Below are 7,500 nucleotides of genomic sequence, written 5' to 3'. Positions count from 1 at the left end.
TCATCCACCAATCAGAGGCCAGAGTCTTCGTGACGTCACATTCTTACAGGTAAACATTGCGTCATAGGTTTCCAGGAAGGCTATTGGTCCACCCTGCCCCCCCTGGCCACACCCCTTCCCCCTCTCCCTCTCCCTCTCTCTCCCTGCCCTGGGCTAATATAAGTGCGAGATAAAGATAGAGGAAGAGAGGAAGGAGGAAGTTGATGATGGAGAAAGAGAAAATGTAATATAAAAGAAAAGAATTGTAAGATATGTATTGGAAGCTTAATGATCAATGGGAATAGTAATAATAATGATGATGATGATAATAATAATAATAATGATAATAATAGAAGAATGTTAGATTAAAAACGTCATTTCCTTTTTCCCTTTCTTTCTCAAAACATCGAAAACAAAAGAAAAAAGAAAAAAAAGAAAGAAAAAATGATGAAAAAGAGCAAGGAAAACAAAAAAAAACTATAAGAAAAACAAGAACAAGAAGAACAAGAACAAGAACAAGAAAAAACACACACGCGTCCCTTCAACTATAACACAGCATCAACCACATCCAGAAACACCCAATGACATCCATCCACTCACCCCCCCCCCCCCCCACACACAACAGGGACAAGAACAAAACAAAATCGCATCGCTTATGTATACAGAGCCTCCGTCGGGGGCAATATAAACACATGTGATGCTTGCGAGGGTCGGGCAGGCAGCGGCGGCTATAAGTGAATGGATAAACAGTTGCCAGGCCCAGTATAGACGACACAAAATGCTTGCACTATTAGTATTCGTAAGCCCAAAGGATCGAAGTGTTTATATATGGAGTGGACAGACGAATGAATGAGTGAATGAATGAGCTGGTGACGGAAGACATACAGGAGACGAACAAGTAAATATAATAACTCAATATATATCTGAGTTTGTAGGGTTTTTTTTTAGCGTCAAATATTTACGTATTGAGTTGATAGACACTGCAACGTTGCCAGATTGTGGGAGATGCAGATGATAGAAGGACGGAGGGAAGGAAGGGAAGGGAAGGGAAGGGATATGAAAGGAGAGGGGGAGGGGATATGTGGGAAGGGAGGGTTGGGAATATGAAGGGAAGGGAAGGGAAGGGATATGAAAGGAGAGGGGAAGGGGATATGTGGGAAGGGAGGGTTGGGAATATGAAGGGAAGGGAAGGGAAGGGAAGGGATACAGGTGAGGACACAGTGCTGGGAGTTTTAGAAGAGGACCTGGAAACAGTCCTCAGAAGGGAAAGACTCCGATGGTTTGGACATGTGAAGAGAGCAGGGGAGGATACAGTGCTGGGAGTGTTAGTAGAGGACCTGGAAACAGTGCTCAGAAGGGAAAGACTCCGATGGTTTGGACATGTGAAGAGAGCAGGGGAGGATACAGTGCTGGGAGTTTTAGTAGAGGACCTGGAAACAGTGCTCAGAAGGGAAAGACTGCGATGGTTTGGACATGTGAAGAGAGCAGGGGAGGATACAGTGCTGGGAGTTGTGGAGAGATTAGAGGTAGAAGGAAGGAGACCAGTTGGTAGACCTAGGAAAACGTGGAGAAGGTGGATACAGGAAAACTTGGCATTGATGGGATTGGATGAACATCGGGCAGAAGGCAGAGTAGAATGGAGGAGAGCCATAAATAAAATAAAATGATGATGATTAAATTAAAATATATAAAAGGGGAAAACTGAACTGAGAAAAAGATAATAATTGAAGAGACGAAGGAAGTCAACAGGAAAGAAATTTAGAATATAAACGAAACAAAAAAGATAGATGAGAGAAACAGATAAAGAGCAAAAAAAAACAAAACACGTTTACAATGGTTCAGATTTAGACGAGCATCCACAGCGGCCTTTTAGAACACTGCCAGGGTACGAGCTGCCAGCCAGACACAACACAACGCAACACACGCAGGAAAGACAAGGCAAGGAAAGGAACAAACTCAAGAAATGGAGAGAAAGGAAAAGGAAAACAGCTGAAGATCAACCCTAAACACACGCAGGAAAGGCAAGGCAAGGAAAGGAACAAACTCAAGAAATGGAGAGAAAAAAAGGAAAAGGAAAACAGCTGAAGATCAACCTTAAGGACACGCAGGCAAGGCAAGGCAAGGAAAGGAACAAACTCAAGAAATGGAGAGAAAAAAGAAACATTTCGATTATAAAAAAAACCCCTCATAAACAACGTAACATGAATAAAGACAATAATAATAGGTTGACGAGAATGGAGAAGAGGATGAAGAAGAAGAAGAAGAAGAAGAAAGAGAAGAATGATAATAATAAGAAGAACAAAAAGAACAAAAACTACAAGAATAAGAACAAAAAAAAGGAAAGAACAAAAAAACAAGAACAGAACAAGAACATGAACAACAAGAACAAAAGAAGAACAAGATCCCAAACTCACGACCCAGGATCAAAGGAACAAAGCTGGGCCGAGTCACCCCAAAGAAAACAAGAAAAGAACAAAGAAAACAGAACAGAACAAGAACATGAACAACAAGAACAAAAGAAGAACAGGAACCCAAACTCACGACCCAGGATCAAAGGAACCAAGCTGGGCCGAGTCACCCCACCCATTGCAAGCACACAAGAAGCCTCCACCAATCACCATGACGGAAGGCGTTTAAATATAACAATCCTATTGGCTACCTGGCGGCCAGTTCTTGGAAACACCACCACCACCACCACCACCACTACCACCAGGGCCAGTGTCACCACCTCCTCCTCCTCCTCCTCCTCCTTCACCTCCCCCTCCTCCTCCTCCTCCTCCTCTTCCTCTTCCTCTTCTTCCATCAGGGCCAGTGCCAAGGTGCCGTGGAGGGGGTGGGGGGAGGGTTCGAGAGAGAGAGAGAGAGAGAGAGAGAGAGAGAGAGAGAGAGAGAGAGAGAGAGAGAGAATATGACTTGTGTGGGTGTTAAATGACTGTTATTGACATTGATATATATATATATATATATATATATATATATATATATATATATATATATATATAGAGAGAGAGAGAGAGTGACAAAGAGGCTTTCCCACTCTTCCTTATGGTAGAAAGCTTCCTCCCCTTCATTTTGTACTCTCTCTCTCTCTTATCTTACCTACCAACCCCCCTCCTCCTCCTCCTCTTCTCCTCCTCCTCCTCCTTCCGCTTGGCACCTTCTTCTCTCCCCTCCTCCTCCTCCTCCTCCTCCTCTTCTTCCCCTCCTCTCCTCCTCCTCCTATTCAAACAGTTGGCACCCTCTTCCCCTTCCTCTCTCTTCTTGGCACTCCTCCTCCTCCTCCTCCTCCTCTTGGCACTCCTTCTGTCTTCATTCACGCACCAGGTGACTCACATCTTCCAAGGTTACTCTCCTCTGCACTGCTCTCCTCCTCCTCCTCCTCCTCCTCCTCCTCCTCCTTCTCTTCCTCCTCTTCGTTCATCTCAATCATATTCTTCCTGCTTTCTTTGCTACCCCTTACGCCTTCTGCTTTTTTTTTTTATCTCCCTCCTCCTCCTCCTCCTCCTCTTCCTCTTCCTCTTCTTCCTCTTGTTTTATCTTCTCTCTCTCCCATTTGTCATTTTGCATTGACTGAATGACTATATAGGTGACTGACTGACTGGGTGGCTGACTGACTGACTGACTGACTGGGTGACTGACTGACTGACTGGGTGACTGACTGACTGACTGACTGACTGACTGACTGACTGGGTGACTGACTGACTGGGTGACTGACTGACTGACTGACTGACTGTGCGAATGACCATATAAGGTTGTAATATGGGTCCATAGAGTGACTTACATAACTGTGTGTGTGTGTGAATGTGTGTGTGTGTGTGTGTGTGTGTACGTCTATATTTACCGCACACAAACACACGTGAAGCAACACACATTCCTTATATAGACATCCAAAGTAAGGAGAAGTTGACTGAAATCTTTACACACACACACACACACACACACACACACACACACACACACACACACACACACACACACACACACACACACACACAGACGAAAATCACTTCCTGCTCTCTCTCTCTCTCTCTCTCTCTCTCTCTCTCTCTCTCCCTGAAACCCTATATTTAAGTCTCCCATCAAAACAACAACTTTCTCTTATCACTTAAAGACGAACCCATTTTCATTAATACTCGACTTTTGTTTTCCTTCTCGTCTTACAATATTTACCTTCTCCGTTCTCTCTCCCTCCCTCCGTGGCCTTCCTCCCTGCCCCCCATGCCTTTCCCCGTGCCCCGCCCCGTGCCCCAAGCCCCCTATCGCGTTACCCGGCCGGCGAGAAGGCTGTAATATGATGTTTTAGTACGTTGGCGGCGTCTCGAAACATGCCTTTTAAGGGGGGACACCAGCAAGTACTGCCAACACCACACGAGCCGACGACCTCCCTCTGCTGCCCGTAATCTCAAGCATTTCGCCGCTCAGGTATATATATTTGACAGTTTTAGGCGTTTGGGGCATTTCCAAGGATTGTTTGATGGCCCTAGTGGTAGTTTGACCCTTCTTCTGTATCATTTCACCGCTCAAGTACTTATATTTGACCCTGTTTTAGGAGTATGGGGTATTTCCAGGGGTAGTTTGATGGCCCTAGTGGTAGTTTGGCCCTTCTTCTGTACCATTTCACCGCTCAAGTACATATATTTGACAGTTTTAGGAGTTTGGGGTATTTCCAGGGGTAGTTTGATGGCCCTAGTGGTAGTTTGACCCTTCTTCTGTACCATTTCACCGCTCAAGTACATATATTTGACCCTGCTTTAGGAGCATGGGGTATTTCCAGGGGTAGTTTGATGGCCCTAGTGGTAGTTTGACCCTTCTTCTGTGCCATGAACGTGAGGAAACGCCTATGAGAACACGTTTGATATCCTTTTCGGCCTTTGGAAGTAGTTGATTTGAGAGATGGAAGCGTCTCATGAGAATGCAGACACAAGAAGAAGAAATGGAAATAGAAGAAGTAAAAGAAGAAGAGAGAAAAGGCGACCAAATGAGAATAAAAACAAAAGAACGAAAACATTAACAGAAGCAATTCAAGAAGAAGAGCAGGAAGATAATCAAGTATTTTTTCAAGGACGATGAAAAATGGGAAATAAAAGAAGAAAAATGAAGAACAAAGAAGAAAAACGAAAAGAAAAAGAAAGAAAAGAAACTAAAGTGAGATCAAAAAGTTTTTATAAAAGGGGTTAATTCGAGAGAGAGAGAGAGAGAGAGAGAGAGAGAGAGAGAGAGAGAGAGAGAGAGGTGAACGGCCAAACAAACACACAATTAAGTATAAAGTTGTGCCAAGTCTGATCTCTCTCTCTCTCTCTCTCTCTCTCTCTCTCACATGATGTATTGCCTGAGGAATGAATGAACGAAATATTACCTTGATGTGTGTGTGTGTGTGTGTGTGTGTGTGTGTGTGTGTGTGTGTGTGTGTGTGTGTGTACGCAATGAGGCAGGTATGTATGTATGTATGTAACGAATGTAAGTAATCCCATGTGTGTGTGTGTGTGTGTGTGTGTGTGTGTGTGTGTGTGTGTGTGTGTGTGTGTGTGTGTGTGTGTGTGTGTGTACATTTTGAAACACTGCCACAGCCTCTCCCCCTTCCTCCCCCTTCTCTTCCCTTTTCCTCCCCTTCCTCTTATTCCTCCCTTCTATTTTTTTTCTCTCTGCTTATCTTCTCTCCTCCTCCTCCTCCTCTTCCTCTTCTTCCTCCTCCTTCTTCCCCTCACTTTCCTCCATTAATTTGTTTACTTTTCCTCCCGTTTCTTATTACCAACTCATTAGGAAGAAGAAGAAGAAGAAGAAGAAGAAGAAGAAGAAGAAGAAGAGGAACAAGAGGAACAAGAAGAAGAAGAACAAAAGAAGAACATGAATAACAAAAACTAGAACAAGAAATAAATGAAAAATAAAAATAATAATAATAAGTTAGAAGAGGAAAAGGAAGAGACGAAGCAAAAGAAAGGAAAGGAAGAAAATAAAGGAAAAAAAAAGATAGAAAAAGAATAGGAGGAAGAAGAAGATAGAAAGAAAAAGAAAGAGAAAACAAAACAAAAAAAGAACAAGATAACAAAAAGGAAAATACGAAAAAATAACAAAATAACAGACAGACAGACAGACAGACATTTACAACTAAGACAAATTACCAAAAGAAGAAGTAGAAGAAACAAGAACAACAACAACAAAAACAACATCCACCAATCAGCTGTCACCTCCTAGCAGACTCTTACGTCATAGGCTGTGACGTAGGCGATCCTGCTGACGTCATCACTTGAATCAACCAATCAGAACGCGAGGATTAACCGTGACGCGAATAGGGTTAATTTTACCACTGAGAGAGAGAGAGAGAGAGAGAGAGAGAGAGAGAGAGAGAGTAAATCAGTCCCAACGAGCAAGGCCAGAGAGAGAGAGGGACAATTTTGAGAGAGAGAGAGAGAGAGAGAGAGAGAGAGTTTCCTCCTTACATGACCTTCCATTTCTCCTTTTCCCCTCTTTCATATTTTCCTCCTCCTCCTCCTCCTCCTCTTCTTCTCTTCTTCCTCCTCCTCCTCCTCCTCCTTTCTTCCTTTCTTTCCCTATTTTCCTCATCCATTCTTTCCCTTCCTTCCTCTCTTCTCCCTTTTCCATCTCCCTTTCATTCCTTCCCTCCTCTCCCTCTTTCCTTCCCAGAGTTAAAAAAAAACTATATATATAAAAAGGCTTAGATATAATGGTAAGAAAAAAAAATATACCTCAAAACTATAAGTAAAAAGGGGGGGAAGAGAGAAGAAGAGGAGGAGAGAAGAGAGAGAGAGGAGAGGGGAAGGAACAGATGGAGGAATTAGCTAAAACATGGAAGGGAAGGGAAGGGAAGGGAAGCGAAGGGAAGGGAAGGGTAGGGAAGGGAAGGGAAGCGTAGGGAAGGGAAGGGAGGGAAGGGAAGGGAGAGAAAGGAAAGGGTTGAGGGGGAGGGGAGAAATAAAATAAAACATAGATGGTACATAAGAGGGAAAATTAAGGAGAGGAAGAGGAGGGAAGGGAAGGGAGGGGAAGGGGACAGAGGGGAGGGAAAGGAAGGGAAGGGAAGGGAGAGAAAGGAGAGGAGGAAAGGGGGGGGGGAGAGAAATAAATAAAGCATAAGAGGGAAAATTAAGGAGAGGAAGGGGAGGGAAGGGAAGGGAAGGGAAGGGGGGGGGGGGAAAGTGTTGGCGAGATTTCACAACTTCTAAGAACTGTCACCCGATACTAGCCAAGTTTCCTCTCTCTCTCTCTCTCTCTCTCTCTCTCTCTCTCTCTCTCTCTCTCTCTCTCTCTATTTTTGTCTATTTATTTTCGTTTTCTCTTTTTATTTCTTGCTTTTCTTCGTCATAATTTAATTCTTTCATTTTTTATTCTCTCTCTCTCTCTCTCTCTCTCTCTCTCTCTCTCTCTCTCTCTCTCTCTCTCTCTCTCTCTCTAAAGCATGGCACCTTTACCTAGTGGCCCACGCATCTCTCTCTCTCTCTCTCTCTCTCTCAGGCATACAGAAAGACATACAGATAGACAGATAGATAGATACACATTCACACA

The 7,500-nt window shown here is 43.7% G+C and overlaps 1 protein-coding gene across 3 annotated transcripts in view; it reads right to left on the bottom strand.

Moving 5' to 3' along the window:
• LOC127005229 (uncharacterized) overlaps positions 1 to 7,500 on the bottom strand; it is a 52,970-nt gene that overhangs the window by 16,406 nt on the left and 29,064 nt on the right. The gene's annotated exons all lie outside the window — the stretch shown is intronic.

The sequence above is a fragment of the Eriocheir sinensis genome, chromosome 29 (assembly GCF_024679095.1).
Source record: "Eriocheir sinensis breed Jianghai 21 chromosome 29, ASM2467909v1, whole genome shotgun sequence".
In the NCBI taxonomy this organism is placed as follows: Eukaryota; Metazoa; Arthropoda; class Malacostraca; order Decapoda; family Varunidae; genus Eriocheir; species Eriocheir sinensis.
Note: the sequence above shows the minus strand (reverse complement) of the source record. Positions and strands in the feature narration are given on the sequence as shown.